Source organism: Pleurodeles waltl, chromosome 3_1 (assembly GCF_031143425.1).
Source record: "Pleurodeles waltl isolate 20211129_DDA chromosome 3_1, aPleWal1.hap1.20221129, whole genome shotgun sequence".
Classification (NCBI taxonomy): domain Eukaryota; kingdom Metazoa; phylum Chordata; class Amphibia; order Caudata; family Salamandridae; genus Pleurodeles; species Pleurodeles waltl.
In genome coordinates this window covers 992,562,095-992,589,965 of record NC_090440.1, presented here as the reverse complement: position 1 = coordinate 992,589,965, position 27,871 = coordinate 992,562,095, and the positions used below count along the sequence as shown (strand labels likewise).

Below are 27,871 nucleotides of genomic sequence, written 5' to 3'. Positions count from 1 at the left end.
TCAGTTGGATTACCATATCTTTATTCATCATTTTTATTGATCGAGTTGAGATCGAAAAATACTTCCATAGGTACCTAGGTAACCGATCAGAAGCAACTCATGCTTAGATGCAAACTAAATACGTAATTTGTAAAAAATGAAATAAAATAAAATAAATAAAAAGGCCTAAAATATGCAACAAAAGATAAAGATCAGTTTTATTAATCCTTGAGAACATTCTTCAATTAATAGGTTTCAAACAGCCACTTTCTTTTCTAATGCATAGCTGGTTCTGCAAGAATTTTAATTGACCGTTCTTGCAACCAATTTCAAAATTAACTGTCAACTAGCCACAATGCTCAAAACTGGAATTAACTTGATCCCTTAAAATATGAAATTAGATTTTTCTTGCAGGCATTCTTCTCTCCTTCTGTGGCAGCCTACTTTACCTTTATTCCCGATTTCAGAGGCGAAGCTCAATCACAGGTTCGAACCGCCACTGACTCCACGCAACTGTTTTCTCCATAGACTGTAAAAAAAAAAGCAATGCCACTGAGTTGGGTAGTAATAACATCTGATATTTCAGCAGTAGAAGACAACAGAGTGAATACATGGCCTATATTATTACAAGCAGTACTTTTCATCTCCTGATCTTTAGTAGAAGTTAAACACACTGCTTGAGTTATCCTATTAAAGACCACAACTCTCTTTTAACTGCACTTACATTTGAAATCTGGATAGATGTCCCTTCGTGAGTGTGGGAAGTCCTATGGCTAGTGAGGTAAAAGGATGTTGCATCGCCCGCCACGCAATGTGACATAGATAGGCTCTGATGTTCTAGCGCTGTGAAGGGTAGTGGATGTCAGTCGCGGTGTGTGTCGGCGAGGGATTTGCTGTGTGTTCCTCGAGACACTACTCCTGTGTCCCTCCTGCTCTGGCCTCTTCCCAGTGTCCCCAGGTAGGGGCTGACGGCTACTGCTAGCTACACTTAAGGTGTGTCAGTGTAGGGGACATCGAACTAAACCTATGTGAGGGTTGGTTGGCAAGCTTTACTTTCACACTATAGTGAGGTGTAAATCAAGACAGCATTGATTATGAGCCCTTATTATCGAAATGTGCCACACACTAAGGGGCATATTTATAATGCCCTTGGCCCAACCTGCGCCACATTAACAGCATTATTTTTTATATCAATGTGGCCCAGCAACGGAATCCCCACAACGTATTCACAGAGTGGCCCAATGCATGCATTGCGCCACTCTGTAACCCTTTTGCATACATCATGCCTGTGCCAGGCATAATGTATGCAAAGGGGGCGTTACTCCGCTAGGGGAGCTTGAAAAATGGAGTAAGGAAATCTATGAGATTTCCTTGTGTCATTTTTTCCGGCACTTTTAACGCCTGCTCAGAGCAGGCACTAAAGCATGAGGAATTACGCTGTTGCGCCCTAACCTGCGCCATGGGGCGCCGTATTTTAAATACAGCGCCCACATGGTGGCGGTATGAGGGTGTTAAGGGGCGCAGGGAAAGTGGCGCTCCACTGGGTGCAGCGGCACTTTCCATAAATCTGCCCCTGAGGGTCTCCGAGGATAGACATCAAACCCCTTACTGACTATTGGTCACATCATTTAATGGTACGATCGGCTACACTCCAGGCAGGACCCCTGCACAGCGCTTAACATAAGTGTGGGGGGCGGGGTGCTACTTTTTCTCTAATAATATCTCTCACTCCATCTTACATTTATGAACAAAATTAATGATCCTACCGCAAAAATGCAAAACAAAATTCCAAACATTTTAAACAATACGTTGTGTTAAGGGGCATTGTATTTTTGCAACAGTGCTGGTCTCAGAATATCCATTTGAGCACTTAAATGACCTCCCTCAAATCAAAAAATGTTCCTTTTTAAGTTCAATGACTTAAATGTTTACAATCATCAAAAGGCTCGGTGTTCTGGCTAATATTGGCCTTCTGACTTATGAAGCCAGCAGCGGTTCCCTCTTTGGGAATGCAAGACAAAAATATACATTTACCAGTTAGGTAGCATTGTAAGTTTGCTTTGATATTGTTCTTGCAAAAGCAAAAGTGGGCTTCAAAAGACATTTGATAAGGTACCAAAAAACATCTCCATAATGTAGGGAGAAAAACATAATTTCTGTATTTAGAATAGATTTTAACCAGTGGGAGGCCAAGGAAATTAGTCCCGCAGTCTGATTCCCTTTGCAGAAACTAATCACTCGTGACAGTGTCTCCAAAGAATAAACACATCACAACACATGGCTCGGCCTCATCAGTGCCGTTTGTTTTCGATGAGTTTTCCACCAATCAAAGGTAAAGAGAACAAAAAATGTGCAATCAGCAGCCGTCGCAGATGCAATGGTAAAACCCCTCACCCCTGTGGGCAACATTTGGTTGGAAACAACATAAAGTGTCATCAGTAAAATGAAATCCGTGGACATAAATCAACAGTTTTATATTCTTTACCAAATATCCTAGGCCAACCACCAACTAACTGCTTTCAATTAATTTCTCCTATGCGATGAAGACTGGGCACCGTGTGTGGGCACCCCGTGCCCTAAAACCAACAAGGAAAACTGGCACACCTGCTGTCTGGCTGGGTGGTGAAAGACAGTCATAGCCCGGGTGCAGTGGCCACCTTCAGTGTGTGACACCAATGATATCTATGCCTTTGGCCCTGTGCCCCAAGCGCAGTGCTCACGTGAGTACCTTTCATCCTGGGTTTTTATTTCAGTAAAAAAATACAGCATTAGACAAAAAAAAATCACGGGCAAGAAATTTGTTAGTGGAAAGTTGTGTCTTTTACTATCTTAAGAAAATGAAGTCTGGAAATGCTGGAATTCCTAAATGCATTGTTCATGACATCACTTGTGATGTCACATGAAATTACAGATAATTGGTGATATGACATTTCAAACCATCTTTGATATCAATAATGGCATCAATAAAAGCACTTGGATGATAGTGCATTGAACACAAGTGTGGCTGAAAGCCAGGGCTTCTACCCAAAATGTGCACGTAAAATCTGTCAGGAGCTAAGCAGCACAGTGTGTCAAATAAATACACCGATCCCGTGTTAAATCAACCTGACACAAGAAGTCAGTCGAAAAAAAGTACAAAAATAACCAGAGAAGGTAGGACTCTATTTATTTATTAACGTCATCGGCTTCCTTGGACTGAACAAAGCAGTTGTTAATTTGTAAGTAAAAACGTGCCTTCCTCAAAGGTTTCCTCTTAAACACGCGGCTGCTGCATTTAAATGTGTGAGCACAGAACGCTGAGGCAGCGTGATCCTGAAGCCATCTCGGGCCTCTTTAATCCATTTACAGACACTCCCTGCCCCTTCCGCTCACTCTCGCAGCTTTCTCCGTTCCCCCTTTCTTTGCCTTTCCGTCTTTCTCTTCGTCCGCCTTTCCCGTATGTGTCTTTTGCTCGCCGTAATTGCCTGAGGCAGAAAAATAAGTGCCGACCCTGAGAAATAAGTGCCGGTGCCCCGCACCAGAATCCACCGGCTCAAATTAAACACTGGAACATAGAAAGTAATTTCAGGAGAGGCTCGATAATTCACTGTAGACATTTACATATAGCTCTTGCCACCAGACACCTGCAAGTGCACAGGTTGGCGGCTGAAGGAATTTCAGAAGATTTGAGTGTATGCAGCCGAAAAGTTGAAGCTGAAACGCGCCCTTTGGAATTTAGTGTTTGGCATGGTTTCCTGCACTTTGCAGTTTTGAATTGATATCAAACTGCGCAGTGGAGCATGTTCGCCGCCACCATCTCCGCCTCCACCCGTAGCTGCGCTTAGAAGCGGCCATTACACAGCTCGCGCACTCTTCATGTCGAGGCTTGTGAAGGGAGTTACTCTGGCATCAGTGGGGCACCCACGAGAGCTTCAGTCCCCCAGATCCACCACCGACCGCCCTTTCCCACCGAGATACGAGCTGCACTTCTGTTTCCCTTACACAGCTCTCTGCATCCCTTACACAGCACAAACTGGACTGCGGTGGTAGCTTGCAATGTGGCCCTACACAGTAATATAAAATACAATGTTCGGGTTTGGTTTACATTCTGAAAAAAATGTTAATTAATAAAAGGGCAGAGTAGTTGAGGCTTCATTTTGATGAGAAAAAAATATTCACAGGTTTAAGTGAAATATATCACAGGATCCCAAGAAACATTTTCCATATGTGAAGTATAGGCTTTGCACAACTGTATGGTGTGTAATAAAAACATTCAACGCTGTGATCAATAGTCGCCAACCCTCAACAGCATCACATAATACAATACTTTTATTCTGCGTGAAGTATTCTGTTTGCATACTAGGACATTCTTTTAAAAGTACCTTAACGAGTGCATTAAATTTCTTTCACGGCGTATCTGCTTTAAATATTGTTTTTAATATCTGTAGCTCTCGCTGAAAACATTTTGTTCATTCGATTTTTTTTAATCTGTAACTGCCACTGACAACATTTTTTCAAATTATTTATGACTAAGCACAGTAAATACGGCGTTGTTTCCTCCTAATATGTATTCGTTCGCCCCTTTTTTAGTGGTACTCATTTAATGTTGTATCTTTCGCTATTAATCTAATTTTTGATAGTCTGCTGACTTGTTTATTAACTGGAATTGATTAGACCACTCTCAACCTAAGTGCTTTCCAAACTTAATGAAATGGTACAGTACTTAATAACATAATTTCAAAATAATAGCAAGGAAACCAAACAGAAAAAGACCATCGAAAAACCAGAGCAAACAGAATAAAGAGAATCTAACAGAAGGCCATTCGTTCATATTATGGTCATGCAGGTTTATTTAACTCCTGTGCATTTCATGCTGTGTGCGCACTGCACGGGAACGTACATTAAATGACACGTCTGTGTTTTTTCACTTTCATGTGTTTGGGTAGCTAATGAAGTGTGTTTCACCCTCGCTTCATTGCCTACTGAGCCTGCTATAACGCCCGAGTAGTATCTGAACATGGTCTCTGCCAGCTATTCATGGCACCTTTTCCTGGAACTCCCTGAATATGATTTGTTTTGTTCTGTACATGCCCCGATTATGTATAAATAAAGACATTATTTTATCACCATTTTCCTCCAAAAAAGCTTCGTCCCTGTACATGTTTTCTTTTACTTCAACTATAGAATTCTTGGCCAATTTTCCCCAAACTTCAGGGACAAACCCATGGTGGTCTGTGCTTACTATTTTCATGGGGTAGTAGTAGTTCAAGGGGAGGTATTTTTTCGTTTTCTACAGAGAGTAATCTTTATTGTACAGGCTCAAGAGCTCCCGCCATTGTTTGTCTGTCTGTCTATCTATCTATCTATCTATCTATCTATCTATCTATCTATCTATCTATCCTATCTATCTATCTATCTATCTATCTCATGTATGTGTATATTTATTTGTCTATCTATCTATTGCTATAATATATATATATATATATATATCGAATTAAGCTGCCACAATGGGTAAACCCCATCATTTGACAGAATGTTTCCTGGATAAGGCTTCTTGTTGCGGTATTGTGGCCGCCAGCTGTGGCTGCCCTGAAGCTCTTTGAGATGATTATTTCCAATGACATGGGCTGGTGCTCCCCATATCATTGCCATTCTCGGCACGTCGCTGTCACTGCTGCTGTAAACACGCCTATAGAGCTTCTGTAATGTATTTTTTAATAGGATTGGGCCATGTTTTCAGTCTCGCTGATATTTTACTCCCAATCGGACACATCCTAAAAATGCATCCCCTACCCCATCCATTTCACACATAAATTGCTTTGTGGCTGCTGTATGAATGTGTCCACGCTGCAATTCTCTTCCCAAGCTGGCTACTTGGAAAGGCCGTAAGCGGCCATTTTATGTGGGACCCCATACCTTACAACGACAGCCAGAAATTAATGAAGAACTACAGATGGGTGCATACAGTCTGATCAGGAATTAATTCTACATTGTTCGCATGCTACAAATACCATTACTGCACTGACTAGGTGTGCACATAACATTTTTCCTATTTTCTCACATAAAAATAAATTAATTGGAAGTTAGTCGGGTCTGATGGTTGATTGGACTAATGCATCCACTACAGGAGTCTGTCTGACTTTGTGGTCATGGTCACAGGTTCTAATTTTTGTGGGTGGACCCAGTTTTTCTTCTTTTCTCTGTTCAATAAAATATGCACCATTGAGTGGTATTCAAGTTTACCAATATTTATGTTTTCTTGCAACCCAATGTCACCAATAGAATGCACATTCGAAAAGAAATAATGTTTCATGATTCTGGACCTAATGAAGGTCTCAACTTGTTATTTGCCTTCAGACAAGGAAACACATTTTTAGGCAACCATGATACACTAACTACAGAACAACCTAACACAAATACACAGGAAATGGACAACGAAGTATCCTTGCAACCTGAGATAGGCGGCAATGTCCGGAGCACTCACTCTAACACAGACACAACACTTCAAATTCTGTAGTCGAGAATAACAAGTGCTTTTCCCTTAAAGCCAAGAGGAATCAACTCTACACACATCACTGAGCAGATCCATTGTCACACCATTCCGGAATTGCATTTGTCACCGAGAAAACCCCAGGATCGTGTGGAACCTATTTCTAGACTTGCGAGAAAGCTATGAGGCCACACAAACAGCCAGAAATGCTCAGGACAATGCTAACCTCATGACATGACAACCTGCATATAAATTGAACACATTATTCAAACTATTAATTTGGCTAAATATCAGGCTGTTGTGATCAGCAATTATTCAGAAGGGTCCAGTGATTTCATTGTCTTCCATTCTTCCTTTGTTGCATCAAGCACATAGCTCTTTTGTGCTCGAAGCATGGCAGAGAGATTGATGTTTAGAGGTGCTGCTAGCTGTAACTGCACTCGTAGATTTTATTTTAACCTTCAAAATCTTCCACTCACACAGCATTTCTGTGAGTTCTCAATGCATAGGATCTGGCTTCCATGAGTGTCATTCTATAATTTGAACCTCTCATCCTCTGTGCTGGCATCAAACTCTGATGACTCCCTGTACCTAGTTGGAATTTATACAATCATGTCTACCTTTCACCGTCTGTTCTTAAGATGAAAGCAGACCTCTTTGTCTTCTCCTTTGTGATGTGGGTTGTCCAGCTACCTGCAATGTATTACCGCAACTTTTCACAGCGTTACAGGCAAAAAATGTCACATCCTAGTGATAACTTGGCATTTTTTTCTAGATCTCCCTTTAATGTAAATGATGCCCTTCACCAGTCGTGGAATATTATTTTGACTAAGTTGCCTGCTTGGTTTAGGCCGTGATGGTTTTTCATATAAGACCAGAACGCAAAGGGTTAAATGAGTTCAGTGCGAAACATCCCTCTGTCTATAGGCTTTGTGAGCTTCTGCCTTGTTGTTTTCCGATGTAAGGTGACTTCTGCTCGGAATATGTCAGGAATTCAGCTGTGATCTTTTGCAGGACTTGGTATAATTTTTCTCCTTGTTCCCCCTCCTCCGCAACTTTCTTTCCCACATCCCATCCTTTTCTCCCTATGCTCACTCAGTCGTACATATATGTATATATATTTTTTTCTTTACAATAAGACTTTTTATTGCAGTATTGAGGCTCACCCTCTAAGTCTCGAACAACCCCCTCCACCTCAGGCCCAGTGTATGCCGTACAGACACATCCAAGGCCGTGACCTTCAAAAGGGCTGCTTTAGAATGTGTATGGGGATCAGACTGATGCTGAAAAATACCATTAATATCGGGATTGCACACCAGGGCACAAACTGATGCATACACAGCTGAATTTTCACACCCAAAGAGTGCCTGTGACACGATGGCAAGTGCACTTGAGCGTTCGCCCTCATCTGTCAGTTTATTTTTAGCCCCAGTTCATTAATGTTTTATTTGGAACCTGCCTGAGGAAGTGACAGTTGTCAGGAAAACTTGCAAACAATTTATTGGCCTAATTAAAGTATGCATTAATTACTTCCTTTAGAAAAATATTTATATTATTTTCAACAAATTATATTTATATGCTGTTCAATAAATGTTATTTATATTTTGTTCAATAAATGATATTTGTATTTTGTCCGGCTCATAAAAATGCAGAATCCGATCCTTTCTCCCTGTCTTTCTGGCTCCATGCTCATTCTCGGCCTTTCACATCAATGCAGTCTGATCGTAGGGTCACTGGTGCTCTCATCCCCGTGTAATTAATATAGGTGTGAACAAAGGCACCGATACAGACCACAATCTGCCATGACTCAGGCTCCCAATCTTATGGCATTTTGTTGGCTTATCCACGTTTGTTTATATCAACGCATAGTGTGTGCTCTGTAAAAATATCGATGTGTAGCCAGTATACTTCCATGTCCTGCACCTTGTAGCGCACTCTCGGTATAAGCACTTGTAATGCAATACGCGCGCCTAGAAGCATTCCTAAGGCAGAACGAACATGCACAACCGCTGCTTCTTAAGAAAAATGCATTTCTCTTTTTAACTTCGGGCGCTGTCAGTCTGCACAAACGTTGGCTGCAGCTCATGACTGACAGCAATGTGAGCCGCACAACCGAAGACAAACTTACCGCATACTTCTGCTTTTAAAAAATAAATACAGACAGGGAATCCTGTTATGTTTAATATGTATTATTGTTTGAAAATCTGTAGCAATGGGACGTTGATCACAGCTTATTTTCGTCTCCTTGAGAGTGAAAACCTGGCGTTACCTCTTGTTCCGTGGCTTCACGAGCCAGTGTTGAGCTGTTCACGGGGCGCCGTGCCTGGACCTCCGTTTGGAGGTTGGTATAGGTAAGTGGAGCCGAGGCAGTGTAAAAACCTATTTCTAACACACATCTGCACCCTCCCCCCACCCCCCTCGTTGTTCCGGTCAATCTTCACAGACACCGTATCTTCCAATAACGCGTTTAAGGTAATATGACCCTGACGTTTGCAAATCGCCCCTCAAAGCGCAATTCTTTAGCAACTGCGTCATTTCACGCTTTTACGCTCTAAAAGCTTTTTTGCCTTACCTGAGTTTACAGCGTTTACATTTCATGGGGTTTCGACAGCAGGAGCGTGGCTCTCGTATGCTTGATCATTAAGATTGGGGGGTGGCGAGCTTCACGTTATCCAACAATCACACTGGCATACAATGTAAAATACATTATACGACTAGCAGTGCGCACGAGAGGGGCCAAAGGGGCAGCAGAAAGGGAGACAAATGCGAATTGGCAGGGGTACTAAGTGAGAGAAAATACAATATTTTGTAAAGTAACCAACATTGTTGAAGACTTCCAAAGCAAGGGAGAGTGTGTGTGCGTTTTTGTCTGTGTTTATGTAAAAAAAAAAACACGTTGTGAAATCCGACAGGCACCTTACCATACCCAACTTAAAGCACCTGCAAACAACTATTTTCCAGAAAAGACATCTTGGGGGGGAGTAACGCACCCAACAACCCCCTGAAGCTACGCCCCTGGATCATTGGTGCAGCCAGTGCCCTGCACCAAGGCCCAAGGCCTACACAGGCTACTGGTATTTTTGAGGCCACAATCCAGAATTTATTAAAAACAGAGTCCATCTGGGGCGTCACTGTTCAGGGAGGATGGGTGGTGTTTGAAGGGAGTGGAGGGAATGGAGGGAAAGAGAGAAGTGGAGAAGAGAGGGGAAAGGGATGACAGTGTCAGAGAGGGTAGAAAAAAGAAAGGGGAGGAGGAGAGGAATAAATAAAGATATGGGGAAAGGGGCTACGGATAAAAAAGAAAGGAGACGAGAATGAGCCAGGGGCAGTGGCCACTGAACAGCGGCAGCGGGGCGGGACCGGACATTGTGCGAAGGGCTGGGGGGTCGGGTCTTAATAAATAAATAAATAAATGTAAAAAAACGACAACAAAAAACTTCCCTTCGAGGGGAGAAGTGTTCGTCTCCCCTCCGTCCTCTTCCGGCTGCACAGACTCCCAGCCAAGCACAACGCTGTGTTGTGATTGGTCTGAGCAGCCTGCTTCGCCGCTCAGACTGGCAATGGGAGCCTGCGCATGTTCTCTATTCGGCTGTGCTAAACAGCCGGGCAGAGAACATGCAAAGTGTGCATGTGGCCGAACACGGCCGGCCAAAAAGACATACACACTTTGTGTGCACATAGCCCTCCTCGGGCCCCTCCCTCCACCCAGCCCCACCCCGCCCTACAAGGATAAATCACATGATATTAACGTAGTGTACGTTATTGTCATTTGATTTTTCCTTTTTGGGAAAACCAGTGGGGCGACGCTCCTTCGCCTTAGCGGAGGAGCTGCCCCTGGCCAGAGGTGCACGTGAGGAGAAGGTTGTCAGGGAGGAAGGAGATAAAAGTGAGTGAGGGACAGAAGCGTCAACCACAGCCATCAGAATTAAGAAGCCACGCATAATGAGGGCCTAGAAGGAGGATATGGAAGATCGGTCCTTGCCTCCCAGAACCACCATCTTCTCTGTGACTGAGCACTGAACCAGCCCTCATCTCTCCAACCCTACTCTGTCCTCCACAGACCCTTCTTCAACCTCGCTGACCCTCCTATCACAGCCGAAGTGGTCCTGCCTGTAACTCCGAACTACACCCACTCTCATCCTATGTGCATCTATTTCCTTTGTACCACACTTCAATTTGTTGCAGCTGAGTTCGCGCCACACAATATTTATACAGGTGTGTAGAAGTGCACCTAAAGAAACTGGAAAATATATTCTCGGTGTAAGTGACCAAATCAGTAAACACATTTCAGTACTAAGCATATTTTATTCTCTATATTTTCACATTGTCCAGTTAACACCGAGAGGTTGGTGAAGGCCAAGGTGACAGCTGTTCACTAGATTTTGAGTCATTAAATCCTGAAATGAAAATTCAGGTCTTTGGAAATGTATAGAGGAACATATGGTCTGCATTACAGTCCCAATGTATTTTTCATTATCGCTTCCTAAATCTGTAATATGTACAAAATATAGACAGTTGGTGTTTTTTGCTGATGTTCGTAAACATCGCTTCCTGTACAAGCCTAAGAAAATCAGGAAGAAATATGCCGAAATGAGATTGCCATTACTGTTCAATATTTCCTCCTGTTTATGAACTGACAGTCACAAAATAAGGCATACCATGCAGTAACACCGTTACCACAAATGTCTCCTCTTTTTTGTTGCTCAGTGTTACCAGCCAGCCTTCTGCATGTAGTAGCGACTCACAGAAGTACTGCTCAATATGGCAGTAATACTGCATCACTGATGCAGTGATTGAGAATCACACATGCAATTTTACAACGTTCCTCTAAATAAGTGTTGATAGGTAAATGTGTGAGAGTCAGATTAGCAAACCTTTTTGCACATAACCCAGTGTGAGAGTCAGATTTTGCACATAACCCAGTGTGAGAGTCAGATTAGCAAACCTTTTTGCACACAACCCAGTGTGAGAGCCAGATTAGCAAACCTTTTTGCACACAACCCAGTGTGAGAGTCAGATTAGCAAACCTTTTTGCGCATAACCCAGTCTGAGAGTCAGATTAGCAAACCTTTTTGCGCATAACCCAGTGTGAGAGTCAGATTAGCAAACCTTTGTGCACATAACCCAGTCTGGCGGATAGCTAAGTGACCCTGACCAAGGTATTGGACTCGGTGAGGGTATCACACGGCCCAATGTGGCGCCACACCTACTACAGAAATGTGCTGAGGCCAGGAGTTTTATTACCACACTGTCAAATTTAAACTGAAAAGTGTATTTAGAAGCATTATCAGAATGTAAAATGCAGTATTTTTGAAGTGTGCGTCTGTTTTCTTTACAGAGTCAGTCAGTGTGCCTACCCCAGAAATTGTAATAGTTTTCATATTATATGTAGGGCTCCCTGTTTTATGGCATTTATTTTCTCAACATTTTTGTCTGTATTTATCCATATTTATTTTTTGGCCATCTAATTGATGTTTTTCCATATTAATTTTGTGTTTTAAGAGTAAATGGAGACGGAAAATTGAATATTTCTGCATTTATTTAAGTGATAATTACACACACATACTTTGATACCTGTCACGTTTTTAGCTAATTAAGCAGGCAAATTTAACATAACGCTACTCCATCGGGTAAGTATTTGCATTTTATATAAATATTTGTTAACATATGCCTGTATTTAGAGAACTTAAATTTGATGCTGTGTTTTTTAACTCTCTATGACGTCTATCCGGTCAACTGTTGGCATAGAATTCATGAAGGACAGCACAGAGAGTCACTCAAAGAAAGCAAACCTTTCTGTATTTTTCCTTTTTAAAAAAAAAAAAAATACAGACAGGAAACACGTTGTATTCATCTGTAAAAAACAGTAAAAATGTAAAACTGGGAGCCTTAATTATATGTTGATTAGTTTGAAGGCCGATGCTACATTAAAGCCACTGTGATTAGTTGCCTTTCAGCATCACCACAAACAGCCACAAGGGGGTGCAAGGTCACACAAATTTGTTTCAAAAAAGGCAATTGTTGCTAGGGGAAAGGGAGTGCACAAACAGTAAATTCTTACTTTGTCCTGGGCACCCAAACTTCCTGCACTGGTGCTGTTGATTTAAGAAAGGGGGAGTTTGAAAGGGGCTTTTTCGAATTATTGAGAAAAATCATACAGCATAGCCTGTGGAGTCACATTCATTTGTTTCCAAAAGATTAGACTTTCCCAATTCTCTCCGGCATCATATGTTGAAGGCTGAGCTTTTCTTGAAGGAGAAAGTCACAACAAATTCTCTAGATGCAATAGTCTTACAGTCCCTCATCGCATCCATACGGCCACCCACACAATTTAGTCAGATACTATATCTTGGTCTTCCCTCTAGCCACAACCGGCCATTATGGACAGGCAGCAAATATAGTGGCTGAGTTCCTCGCTTGGCCGACAAGCACAAATACAGTGGCAGCTCACTCCCTGAAAGGAGTGATAGTGAAACCTCTGTTTTTCTTCAGGCCTTCCTTCTGTCAAGAACCATTTTTCAAGTGAGCAAACTCAACAAATATATCTCAATGTCTTTATTATTCCATTTGCTTATGCTTGTGATTCTCCAACCCCACACCATGCTGCCACAATTTACGTAAAGGAGGCTGTGCTTTTGTATTGTTGGCAACTACACTCTGGAACTATCACTGCACCAAGACCTGATGTTATAATATCCCCAACCTCAGACTTGTATCTATCTCTATAACCATGATAGATTTCTCCCCAAACAACATATGCTCCATTGTGGAGAAAGCCTTTTCTGTGGGCCTCTATGAAATACAGTGGTTATCCCTTTTCTTTTCCATTCTGAAAAGGCACTTACTCCTGCCTTGAGGAAGTGTGCTTGTTTCCAGAGTGAGGTGCTGCCGCCAAACATTTTGGCACGCATTCAAAAATGTCCATATTTGTGTGTTTCAATTGAATTTAGCATAGATATCCTCCCTTTCCCACTCCGTAATTTATGATTGTGTGGAATCGGCCTCTCTACAACATACTACAATATTCTTCGATCTCAAAGAAAGATTAGTTGGGCCCACTTTGAATGTATTATTTGAATCATGGCGTGATTTTGAAAAGATAGAAGCACTCCATTTTTTTTCAAACATCATTCTCAGTATGAAACCTCAGATGTATATTTATAGTTTTCCTCTCTATATTTTTTTTATATTTTCACTTCGCATATAATCAATGTTATATTTCGCTATTTTCTGTATGAACATTTGTTTTTTGAAGATTTGTGATCGTTTGTCTGTAAGATCATCCACCAGTCAATCGGGAATATAATTAGCAAATTCAATGATATCATGAATTGTCAATGATGGCTTTCATAATGATGTTAGTTGCTCGTATCATTCTTGCCAGCAATACATCAAAAGAATTAAGGTTATATTGGTCTCTTACTTCAGGTTTTCTTAATTTCCGGTGTTTGTTACATAACGTTAAGATAGTTTTAACTGAATTTTATTAAATTTAATTTACAGTTTTAGTAAAACGCTTGCGTTTTTGTCATATTTTGCATTATAAGTAGAAGTGCTACTGTCACAATTTTTTTTCCAAGGGTTTCACTTATTTTCTTTTAATATCGCTCACAGAATTCGAAGCAGTGGCTGCTAATGGCAAATTGTTGGCTGTGTCATTGCCAAGTACCAATGACATCAACTTTAAACTTTTGTAGGTTAAGGGCTACAATTATTTAACCAGTATTAATTCACTAAATATATATAAACATGCAGGAGTGACTCCTCTGCTGAAACGGAGGAGCGTCATCCTGCTGCTTTCAGTTGAAGAAAAATAAAATGATAATAACGGATCATTATTATCATTTTATTTTTAGCTGAGGCAGCAGGATAGGGCGGGACTTGAGGGGGCTGGAGTGAGGAGCGGTTTGTGCAGATTAAGTGCGCATGTATGTTTGGCCAGCAGCGGTGGGCCGCCAAACCGGCATGCGTACTTTGCATTTCTCCACCTGGCTGAATGGAACAGCCGGGAAGAGGAAGTCCACTCCCTCTGAGAGCGCCGAAGCAGGGCGCTCAGATCAATCACGTGGCTACTGTCATGCTGGTGACCACAGCTTGTTGATTGGTGGAGGGGAGCCTGGGAGCCTGTGCGAGGAGACGGAGGAGACAGACCCGGTGGACAAGGTAAGTGTTTTTTTTAAATATAGATTTTTTTTTTATCTCCGCCCCACCACCTCTGTTCCGTGGCAGCCGCCACTGTAAACATGTATAAATGTATAGATATGTATGTGTAGATATATGTGTGTGCTCTAGCATCACAGTACTATGTAGTAAAGAATACAAGAGACTATCTTTGGGTTGACGTCTGAAGAATGTTTACTTGTTTGTCAGGTTTAGGAGGACACGGCAAGGAAGAAGAAAATGTTACTGTACGTTCTGAGAAAGCTGCTTTTTATTGTGTACCACTGAGATATCCACGGTACCTCCACAGGGCTCTATTAGTGCATAAATAAAACATAAAATGCTGAACGGATCTTAGTCAACTTTGGGATTCCATAAAAGCATACATTAGCCTAAATCTCTTTTTGAGATCTGTAAAATTGAATTTAATGGATTTAAAGGTTTTTCCCCAAAAAGTATTTTTACTGTTCCTTTGAACAATATGTTTAATCAGATTTGATTTTACCCCACAGACTGAGGATGTGATTGGTTAAAAGCTGATAAAGGAGCCACCATATTGTCTTTGCGAATCCCACCACAGATTTAAAAGTACCTGAAAAACATACAGAGCGTCAAACTGTATGGCCCACTTTCTAAGGTTTTGCCAGAACACCACAGTTGTGATAGACACGGGGTACGGTTATACCAGCTTGCAGTTCTACTGCATTGCTGCAAGTCTGGTAATGAGGATGAAAATTATCACGAGAATCAATGTACGCACACCGATTTCCATGGATTGTTCCACTAATCTGTGCATTTTTCCCATGGACTTTTGAACAGGTCTTTCCAGGCGCAATGAGCTTGTGGGGAAATGCAAAGAAGCATTGTTCACGCACAATCTCTTGAAGTACCGCTGTTGTGGAATCCTCTGCCTTTGCCAAAATTGGAACTGCATTGAACCTCATAATACGTTCCTGCGCCTGGCACCACGCTGACATGTTTGCTAATGTCTTCTGCTAATACATGCACACACATTCTCCCTCTCTGTCACATCATAAATGTGTCACGTGAGACTTACATCTTACTCACGCATCACGCTCCCTGCACATATTCCTGGATCTTACTAAGAAATTAGCAAAGCCTTTGGTGGGGTGAGTGGGTGAGGGCTACCAGAAGACCGGGAGCGGAATGCGAGCTAGGGTTGAGTGGGCACCTTAACTGGCAGCATTAACATCATTCTGCCCCCGTATTTCCATTGATTTACGTCATATGTCACTATGCTGTGGCATGTCAAACTGTGTGAACTCTCTTGTTTGCAGGCTTTCACAACCAGTTAGATCCATGTAAACCATTGCATAGAAATCATGTTGTTAGATCAATTTATCAAGGTATTACTTTCTTCAAACAAATATGATTTCTACTATGCCTGGCTAACAAAATACACTTAGCCTGGCTAACAAAGTACACTTAATGTGAACTCTCACCCCTCCATCCTTCTGTCCATCTGTTTCTACAGTCATTCGACAAACGTCTGTCTGACCCAGCCAGCCACCCGTCCTATGCAACCCATCAGTCTATCCATTCAGCCTATGCACCTGTCTGTCTATCCACTCAGCCTATGCACCCACCCTTCCAGCGCATCTGCCAATCCATTGATTCATCCACCCATTCATCAATGCAGGCTATTCACTGCAAGCAGCAGTGATTAAGGCAGCAGTGAATGCTGCAATGCAGTTGCGACTTTCCTTTGTACTCTGTACCATGCCTTTCATAAACACCACCCCGTAAGGAAATACAACTCTTTTTCATTGGATGAAGGACAGTGTGTCTTTATTTGGACACTAAATTAACAAGCATTGGCAAAGACAATAGGTCTCTCCTTTAAGACCTTTTGGCTCTACCAATGTATTTATTAGTATATATGTAGATCGTACCTAGCTAGTAAGCAACGGAGCGTGGTACATTACTTGTGGTAGTGGGAGATGCAATTCATACATTACATTTCTTTTGGCACAGGGAGATTAAGTTATTTGCCCAAATTCACACTAGGTGCTGTCAACCTCGGAGGCCCGGTTTCGAACCGGTGTCCCCAGGCTTCAAACTGTCAGCTCTAGCTAGGCCACATCTCCTCTCCAATACCTTTACTTCATGATGTACAGCATTGTCAAAATTGATGATTGTGTACAACATGAAAAAAGGAAAATAAAAAAGACGGATTTTTAAGGTACCTGAACAGAGATGGATCGGTAAATAAAATTAATATATGAAAATTAAGTTGCGTGAAAATACATCGATTTGTAAAGTGGAAGAAGTGGCAGTAATTTGATGCCTGACTCTCTAAAAAAATAAGCACAAATTATTTTCAGGTCGCAGGGGTGCTGCAGGGACGACGACTGAGGAGCAGGGCAGGAAGCAGGTGAGAAGAAGAGAACGGAAGCACATGTGGGAGGGAGCAACAAGGAGGGCAGGAGAAGATGCACACTAGGGAGAGACCTATACATCGCCAAAGGGAGAAACACATGGGCAAGGGTAACACTGGGGGCAAGGGTAACACTGGGGGCGAGGGGAGAGAATTACATGGAGAGAGAAAGCAATATGTAGAGTGGGGGAGGAAAGCACGAGACAGCTGGCAAAAAACATATTCACTCTCATGGAGTGCATAGGCAAAAAGAAAAAAATAGTCCCCTAAAAGTGAACAGTGGAAGGACACATGTAAGGAGACTATGCTCCAAGGGAGAGACAAACACAAGATGGACAGGGCAAACAATCCACAAGAGGCAATGAAATAGCAGCAACAATGGAGCCAAATATGATGAGCAATGGACGGGCATAAGCCCACTGTAAGTTATTGGTGAACTGACAATAGATCTTTTGCAACCAGTGTTGTCTGGCCGCATGACCTAAAGAAAACGTAACAACATCCGTCAGGAGTAAATACATCATATTTTCTATTCTCACTGTATATATTAACAAAGAACAGTTTTTTTTAACATTGATTTGTAACACAATAGAAAGTAACAATTATAGCATCTATCAATGCGCTTTTTTGAAAAATGTTCAGGATTTGGGACTTTTGAAGGTCAGACTGCGTCAGTTGGAGTCTGAAACCACCCCTGCCAATTTCATACATGTAAGTGCCACGTGTGAGCACGGAGGCAGGCACTTTGCTTTGTTTCTACAGCACTCAGTTTGACTATTTTCTGGAAACAAAATGGCCGCTCCTCCCATGAGGCAGAGAGACTTTCAGGGAGTTGAAGAGATTTTCCTTTAGGCTAACGACTCTGGACTGACAGGAGTGATGTAAAACTAGTCAAATGTCAGGCAGGTCAGAGAGCCTTTAAAAGACATCCGCCTACGAGGAACCTCCTGATTTCCATATAGGCCTGAACACCATTGCTCCTCTAAGGGAGACAGGTACGGAGGATTGAAGCATATGTTGTATGTTGTTTTGCAAAAAATGTGATTTTAAACTGCCTTCCACCTCATGGTTAAATGTACCATTTTTGCACCAAGGAACACGGGATAATCTTTTCCTGTACACTCAGGGGATGCATGGGAGTGATCTGTGCTATTCAATAAAGTATGGCAGATGTTCTTTTACAAGTAGCTCGTCATTCAATTGCACTCACAACCTACTCTGACTAGCACAATTTTTTTTAAATATTTTTATATGTTGACTTGAATTTATGCGAGTTAATTAGTTCCGTTGGATTGCGTCATTTCTGTCTGGGGCATTTTGAAAATCTGTCAGTTTAGAATGTCCGACGTGCTCTATGGCTGTTTATTGGCTTTGCCTGGGCTCTATAGCAAATGCTTGCTTTTTACCAGGTATTATGTAAAGCGTGCTACCGTGAATTTACAGTTTCTCACACTGCAACATTTTCGATTTGTTATTCCCCTTACTCGTTTAGATACATTTAATTGACCCCAGAACGGTGAAAGGATGAACTGGCCCTGGTGGGATTAAGACCTACGTGTTTCAGACAGAGTTATGCAACTGAGATGTTATAGTATTAAGCTACCCAGAATGCTATTTCACTGGTCCTTAAGATTCTCACGATCCCTGTAACTACGGAAAAGTTGCATTTATATTTTTGCTTTCCTTTTGTTCTCTTTTGTCGCTTTGCAACTCTTCTGCTCATTTAAAATTTCTAAATTGATATCTGTGCTTAACAAAAAGTACAAAAGTAGTTGCTTTGGGTACCGATTAATGTTATTATTATTACACAAGTAAATTTGAATATACACGTTATAAGTAATTCAACTTTGTAGAGATTGGTAGTGATTAAGTTAACATCATTTTACAAAAATTGTCAAGCGATTGATGAGGATCTGCTTTTCAATGCAGGAATTTATTCTCACTCAGCACATTTTGGCAATATTATACCTAGGAGGGAATATTGCTTTCTTGGGGAATCAATATTTTCCTGCGGCACACCTCATTTGCAGTCTATATTTTCATAAATATATAGCTGATTCTGCACTGCTGCAAGGCTGTATTTAATTTCCCTTGAGGGCTTGGTTTTCCATCAGTCCGGCAAGGCAGTGGCCCGAACTGTAGGGACATAGGAACCATTTCGTCATAGGCCGTTTCCTCTGACAGGCATTTAAGGCCTTTATCATCAATATTTCGAATATAGAGCAAATCTGATTTAGACTGGAGTTTCAGTAGTGATAAGCAGTCTGTTTTGGGGCCTAAAACGAAGCCTGTATAGCCTTGTACCGCAGAGTAGGCCATACATATAGCCTTTATTTTAGCATTTAAAGCTTGGTGATACAAATATTCAGTTTATGGTTCCCTGTGTGCTTTTCGTGTCCACTATTTACATTGAAATTAATCAAAGGTGAGTAATCTCGGAGTGATAAACCCCAGCCTCCTATATGTATTATTATTATGTATTAGTTTCCACAATTTTAAATCTTTAAATCAGGAAACGTGAGATGTCTTTTATGTTTATTTTATTACAGAGGAGACCACCGGTACCCTACATTTCCCGAACAGAACCCATTACCCTTTATCCCTCTTAACTGTAACACTTACCTATACCATTCCCATTTTTAGGGGGCCCTCGTACCCCATTTTCCTTGACACTATAACTTATCTTTGACATTGCTTTTATTATTGATGGCTGTTGTTACCTGACCTTCCTCTTTTCTGTATTCAATTCTTTAACTTCCCATTTCAATCACCTTGAGATTCTTGTAACACAAAATAATGAACCTAAGACATAGAAATGTCAATGTTTTAAAATTTGTATAAGTAAATGTGCATCACAGAAACCACCCCATGAGAAATCGGAACACATAAATTGTGATGTCCTGATGATAATATAGATATTGAGACATCAGCAAAGTGAAAACACAAATCAATATTTTAATACTTGGTAAAAGTCTTGATAATCAGAGTTATAGTGCCTACGCAACATTATCAAATGTACCCCTTTACTCAACAGAGGAGATTGTATAGACAAGTGAATTTTAAAGCTAAAAATATCTTGATGTTTATGGGTATTTTCAGGTATTCTTATGGTTTTCAGGGTGATATAACATTATTTTATTTTTTTAGGGAACATTGTGACCTTCTTGTTTCTACAATTACAATGCAGGCAGGAAATTGGTTTTAAATGCATTTGATAAGGAACTTATTTATTTCAAAGATCTATAAAATCAGTAAGTAGAATTTCACCTTTTCGAAAGATGAAACTAAGGGCCAGATAAAAAAAAGTCACTTTGCAACTGCAAACCCTGTGATTTGAAAAATCACGGAATTACAATCTCAAAATATTTTTTTATGTACAAAAGCCCTTTTTCAAGTCTGAAATTTCTTTCTGATGCGTAAAAAGACTTTTGCGATACTTTCAAAATCGCAAAGAGGTGGAACGTGCAAGGGGTGCAGCCACCGTATTTCTGATTCAGAAAGGAAATCAATGTTTTACGACCACAAGTGCGCTTGCAAGCTATTGATGAGGTACTGATCCCAAGCTGGGGTCGTAACTGATTTGCTAAGGAGAATCGGTGAACTTAGGGTACTTTCCCCTTTGGGAATTGTGTTGTCAGTCTGAGGGGAGTAGGCAGTGTTCCAAAGAGCCACTGCTCAGTTTTCCATAATGAAAAACATTTTTATTTAAAATCAGCACTGAATTCTTTAAGGAGCAAGGGTTATGCCAAAAAATATATTCTGTTTTAAAATTCAATAATAGGTATGATTGTCTGCTGTCCCTTGCAGACCACCATTCCTGTGAATGCAGCCAATCACAAGTGATAGCAAATTGTGATATGCATCATGAATATGAATTAGGGAGGTCGTACTGGGACCACCAGCAATTCCATATTTTGAGACTCAACTTACTAATAAAAAAATAGGTTTGCAAAATACGATCTAATTCACAAAAAGCCAGTGCGCAATTTGAGACCACTTTTTGCAACTGGAATAATAGTACACCAGACTCTAGATTTAGTATAAGTGCTGACTGAATAAAACGTTTGGGGGTCTTTCCTTTTGTTGGTAACCACACAATTCCTCACCCATCCACTCTCCTGTCATGACATCACATCCTTAATTATGGATTTTGAATACACTGCTTTTTTTGCATTAACTTGTCTCCAGCTTATGCTGCCTAACAACAGAATAAGGTTATTTGATAAGGTATTGAGTACCCACAAAATGGCGGTCATTTGTTTCCAATTACTTGTGGAAGGCCTAAGGTTGAGCACGTAATTTTCAACACCTGTATAGCTGAACAAAGTCAATGAACTTTTTAAACAAAATGCCAAGTTTCCCATCTGCTCCTGAAGCATCATAGGTTCACTTTGCCATTCCGACCCATTCCTGGCATCTGGCATTCCCATTGAATATGAATGTAATGTTGGCATAGGTTTTCAAAACATCACAAATTTGCTATATTCATGACTTTTTAACTCTCCTCACTCCTAATAAAGACTATACACAGTACAAATGTAGATATGAAGATCTCACAATCAATAGCATCAGCGGAGAATGGAGGACCTGATTTAGAATTCAGTCAGCGGGTTACTTTGTCACAAATGTAATGGACCACCTTATTTCAAATGTATTATATTCTAAGCACTCGTAATAGGGTGGACAGGATACCTGTCACTATTGTGAAGGCGTAACCCATTCCCCTGAAATCTAAATCAGGTCCTTATTCTTCTTTGTGGTCTTTATACTTTTTGAAAGGTTTAAAAACATAGTCTGTTTTTACCTCTGCTGTAGGGACAGTGGAGCTGGTCGGGCAGTCTGATGTCCACTCTTCTCCTGATTTGAACCTCAGGGCATCTTCTGCTCTCTCTGTAATACCAGCAGTAGAAGAGGGTTTGTGGCTGCATTGGTGGGTGTCTGCACCTAGTTCTCGGGTTTGATCCATTTATAGAGTCGTTCCATTGGCTAGCATCTCAGCTGGAAAAAGAAACAGAATCAAAGTAGAACTCATGAGGCTGTTGCTTTATTTTTTTACCTGCATGAAAATCACAAGTAGGCCTCCAGGGTGTTTGTCTATGAGCTGAAACATGCTTCACAGATATATGAGCCACCTGACCGTGGTGTATATTTGTGTATTTATTTCTAGAGCCACTGTCTCTGAAAAGAATCCAATCTGGTGCAATGTATAGACAGAATAAATGGTGATGTCTGCGCATTGCCAGTCTAAAATTCCATTGAGTTGTTCTGTTGACAGAGTAAATCACAAGACCCAGGGCAGAATGGTCTATTAATGACCACAGATCCACAACATTGCATTATTGGCTTGTATGTTACAATAAAATACACCTTTTCTGTGTGTAAAATCGTGATTTGTGCCCTTATGGTCATCGTATAGCCACAATGTAAAGAAATAGTCTGTAAGCTTCTGAATTGTACTACAGTATTGTGTTATTTTCAGCCAGCCCAACATCTGGGGGATTGGCAGTGATGTAAATATGATATAACCCTGTCAGCTGCCTATATTGACCTATATATTGTGTCTGCTTGTTAGCCGTTCTGTTTTTCCCTTGTTAATGTATCCTGTTGCTCATTTGTACTCTCTGTCTCCCAGCCGCAGCTCCTCCCTTTGTTCGCTATCTCACTAGTGTTTAATAGAAGTTAACGGCGATGATTATAAAATGTGTGGAGAAAAAAAGTCCAAAACCCTGAAATTCCCAAAATACCACATCGTAGTGCTATAAAAACAGAAAAAATAAACACCCAAATACAAATTTAAATCACATTGAAAAAATGTATTGTCTCATTTGTGTTGTGGTGTACGGATATATTTTAAGAGAGAGTTAAGTTTATAATTGTGTGCTCATGTGTTTTATGTTTGATGGGATTTTTTGGTCCAGATCTACAAGAAAGTGGCGCATCAATCCTGATGCGTCACTTTTCTTTCGCCGCCCTTAGTCCCACTAATGTCACCATGGTAGCGCTGTATTTGCAACACAGCGCACATTAGCAGAATAGCATCAGAATTTATGAACGCTATTGGTGCTTTGCTGGATTAGTGCTATTAATTATGGCGCTAGTCCAGCAAGGCACTAGGGAGGCCCATAGGTTATTATGGGCCCGTCACTTTCACATCTGCAATGTGCAGGCGTTAAAAATGATGGAAAAAATGACGCAGTGAAGTCTTGTAGATTTCACTGCGCCATTTTTTGCTGCCTCCCTGTGGGGGAACGCCCTCCTTGCGTACATTAAGCCTGCGCAAGCATAATGTGGCACAAGGGAATGCTAACGTTGTGCCACTTTGTAAATATGGCACGTCAGAAATGCCTACCTAATGCCACATTAGCATAAACAATGATGCTAATGCCCTTTGTATCTTAACTGATACATTTCAGTACTGCTTAGATTTTTTAAAAGTTGTATACTTCCTGTTTTTCAATTAATTTTCATTTTTTGATCTGAATAATTGCGTAGTAAGCAGGCTTTTGTACTGCACAGTATAAAGGTGTGCTGATGAATACGCATTTCTTCCATTTCTTTGGTGATCTTTATTTGTTGAGGTGAATGTACTTTGAGAGAAAATGATCACTCAGTTTTGAATGTACATATGTTGGTGTGATCGTCCTCTAGTTTGGGATCAGTGGGTTGTCTTTTGGAAAATGAATGACTTGGACTTAATCCCTGCTCTGTTACCATAATGGACTAGCACTTTGGCGGGTGAGTACTTGGCTATATTGAGTATTGCATATTCCATTCTAGTTTGCTGACACTCAGCATGACTTTGCTCATTCTGTGCTGTAAGGGGTTTGTCTCTAAAACGACCAATTGTTGTCATTTTAGATGTGCTCACTAAACCAGACAATTCTAGGCGTTAATCAAACCTGGCGAAATTTGATATGAAGAGTTTTTGCCACGTGTTGTAGAAGAGGTTGAATGGACAGCCAATCGTCATGGAAGTGGTTCTAACGAGAGTCTTGTGCTAAAATAGTATTCAAAGCCAATTAAAAACAAGTTTAAAGTGTGTAATTCATGTTCAATTTTAACCAGACTTGCAATGTGTATGTGGCCACCAGCAACACTCACTTCTCATCACATGCGTTTATGGAGCATTTTTTCAACTATTGAGCAGATGGTACTGTAGTGACATTGAGGAGAAATATATTATATTGGCATAAACGCAGAAAACACCAATCACTTTTGTGTTTTAACAGCAGCAATCGTACGGGAGACATGAAAGCACGCTGACCTGCAGTGTAATCATATTAGGGACATGAAAACCCACTACTTTACCATGCAGTCTTAAGTGGGACATGAAAAAGCACTATGTACAGTGTAGTCCTAATGGGCACATGAGAAAAACACCTACTTGCTAATCAGTTCAATGTGGGATAAGAAAAAACGTTGACTTTCAATGCAAACCTATAGGGGCTGTAGAAGAACACTGAAGATCAGTGTAGCCCTATCGGAGACGTGAAAGAACACGGCATAAAGAGAAGACCCAAGCGAGATATGGAAAACCGCTGACTTTCAATGCAATGCAATTTTATCTGTGGCATAGTGGGCCAAAAATCATAATTTTACTGCATAGTTTTAGGTATATATTGGTTTAAAAAGCATCAGGCTTTACAGACAGCTTCTGAAGATAAATTTTCTGGGTAGATGACTGAAGCCCCCCCACTTCACTCATTCCGGGAAGCAGACCCTTGTCCTCCAGCCCACCAGAGAATTCCCTCTGCCCTTATGACCATTCCGACTCTCAACCGAAGAGAGCAGTCAAGGGGATTGCCCCACACCGAAAGCTGTAAAAACATAATGGTGCTTTTGCCTTTGAAAATGCAGCAGCCTGGTAGGTATCTCCCTGATCGGAGCCACTACCCTGCCTCTGATTTGTGTAATACACTGTATAACGCCACACTTTCTAAGTCATATTTAGTAGCAGAGGAAGGCATCACGATGAGCCCTTGGGACAAGGTTAACCCTTAAGGGAACTTCTACCAGAAGGGCTGGGATGATGTGTAGAGTACACATCTATTTGAACCCCGAGCATGCAATTGTGGGTGCTTATTAAATTCAAGGGTACCTTGGTTAGGCGACCAGTCAGTAGGCCATGATCTTGCAGGGAAACGACTACATGGCATATTTACAAAATAATGATGCAGCCCGGCGCCGCAAGCCATCTTGTAGTGCCGAGCTACGCCATTAGGAAAGTGCAGGGATGCGTCGTATTTACAGCAATATGACGCATCCCTGTACTTTCCTCAGTATTGGTGCACAATTGGCAGCCTAGGGCCAACGCAGGCACCCTTGCACCCTGGTGCAAGGGTGCCTGAATTGCAGGGATGATTGCTTATGTGCAGGAAGGGACACCTTGCTGCACATAAACAATTATAGATGGTGTTTTCCTCCTTCTATAAAGCTATTTCTCCTTGTTGTGCCATGTTTACACCACCCCTGGGGTGGGTGGGAATCTGACACATTCCCAGCCTTGTAAATCTGGGAATGCATCAGATTCCATGGGGTTTGCATGAGAATGCCCCTTTCACACACAGTAATGCGTGGAAGGGGGTTAAAATGTACATGGCCATGAAAAGCCACGCAAGGTGACTTTGCATGGCCTTGTAAATATGGGTCAGCACACTGCGCCACTGGAGTATCAAAAAAGTGTCACTTTGGTGGCACTAGGAGCTTGTAAATGTGCCCCTATGTCTGTTACCAGGCGCATTACAAGTCACCCATGGATCACAGTGGCTGGCTCTGCAAGTCAGGCTGTAGATTGAAGTGGGCCAGGAACAAGCCATACCTCATAGATATACAGATATGTAAATACATTTACATAAGTTTAATCCAAACTGAACTCATTAAATCTAGGTTGGGTCTGAACTCTGTTCAGACATCTCTACCCCGTGGATACCGTTTCACTAAAATATAGGGGTAGTGGAAGTGGTATGTGCAATATTCCCTCTCCTTGATGATTTCACAGGGCTTACTCATTGTTCCACCTTTCACCCCAGTGATTTACTTCTAATGACCTGGGGAGAGCTATAAGTGGACACCAAATGCAGGAATACCAGTTTCTGATCCTTTCTCCGAACCCTGAGACAGGAGCTGCAGGGCAGTGGCAAGGGTACCTGAGGGAATTCAGGCAAACAAACCAGCTGGTACGAGTGAGGGGTAGTAGCTGCTACCTCTTGCTACTCCTAATTGATGTCCAAACCCATTTAACAGGAATAGAGATGATCACATTCTTCCGTGGTGCTAGGCGAGGGGGTGTTAAAGAATCCTTGCCCAGAATTCTATCAGAACAAGCAGAATGTTTGAAAGGACCTGTAACAAAACCATTTCACAGACCACAGAACACACCAGGTGAATACCATCTATGCCATAGCCTAATTGCACTCAGGAGAACCAGGCAAACTTTTATCGTTTAAACCGATGGTTGCAACACAGCACCCACGATGATATAGGCTAGATATGTGTTTGGCCGCCGCTTGTCTCTTTCTAGGAGGCATATAGAAGCAAGTCAAAAACAGTATTTTTTTGTTTTATCCTAGCCCTTTGAATGGCTGCTGCTATAAAATGTTGCTATTATATAGATGTTATATAAATGTATTCTGCAAAAAAATGTATATTATATTATAGTATATTATATCTATATTATATTTCATTTATATAAATTGTAGATCATTTACTTTTATTGTATATCATAGATAGACAATAGATAGATAGATAGATGGATAGATAGATAGATAGACAATGTGGACATGGTAGCGTCTAATATATTATTACATTTCTTGTTACTTATTGAAGAAGATTGTTATGTCAAAAGTGTATCATGTGCCAGGAGTAGGTTTGTATAGTATAGGCTGAGATAACCTATCTCACCTCCTGTACCCTGTATTTAAGAAAAATCTTTCAACAATGCCACACTAAACAGTAACTACGTTTTACATCACAGTAGTGAGTGTGGTAATTTATCCTAGTCATAGGACATTATTTTTTTAAAATATAGATTAATCTACTTGTAGGCCTAGTTTCATTCTGGTCTTTCCTCCAGCTAATTAGTCTATGATCATGATAATGCATTTAGATAATTAGAGCCAGAGGCGCTCTGCTAAGCTTTACCATTGTAATTTCTTTAATCACCTTCTTCTTCATGAAAAGTAAACAAAACCTGGGCATTCTAATTGAAATAAGGTACATTGTTAGATAGACCTTGGAGACCGCATTTTATTAAATATCCTTCCTCTATAGACAGAATGTCTGTTTGAAAAAGCAAGACCTGTTTTTGCTAAAAACATTATATTCTTCACCACCTAATTGCATATTTGTTCTATTTTAATAAATTGTTTTAGCTAAAACCTACCTTCTTAACTACATAATTCAATATTTTCTTTTCTTTCTACTATAAACACTAAAATGACATAGTCAAATGTATCATTCACTATTATGTGTAAACATTTCAGTTTGAAACAAACACATATTTTTCTTAACAAGTGCACATAATTAGAATGTATTATTTAAAAAAAATATAATAATTGGTAAGATTGTAAAATGATCCCATATGACCATTTTTTTTTTTTTTTTAGTCATTTGCAAACTGCATGGTCTTCGCCCTAATGGTTTATAGTATCCTATCTCAATAACACAGCAATATAGGTTCACGGATATATATATATATATATATATATATATATATATATATATATATATATATATATATATATATACATATATATATATATATATATATACATATACACACACATATGGTGCCGACTCCATTGTGTCTCTGTCTTTGTACATGTATGTATTGATCTATACATACTTGCCATGCCAGTGAATATGAA

At 40.7% G+C, this 27,871-nt stretch overlaps 1 long non-coding RNA gene across 1 annotated transcript; it reads right to left on the bottom strand.

The window, feature by feature from the left end:
* On the bottom strand, positions 1 to 27,630 carry LOC138284885 (uncharacterized). The gene is made up of 2 exons (XR_011201468.1): positions 21,811 to 27,630; positions 1 to 508 (listed from the first exon to the last, which is right to left on the bottom strand). It is a non-coding gene; the product is annotated as an uncharacterized lncRNA (long non-coding RNA).
* Positions 27,631 to 27,871: the final 241 nt, after the last annotated feature.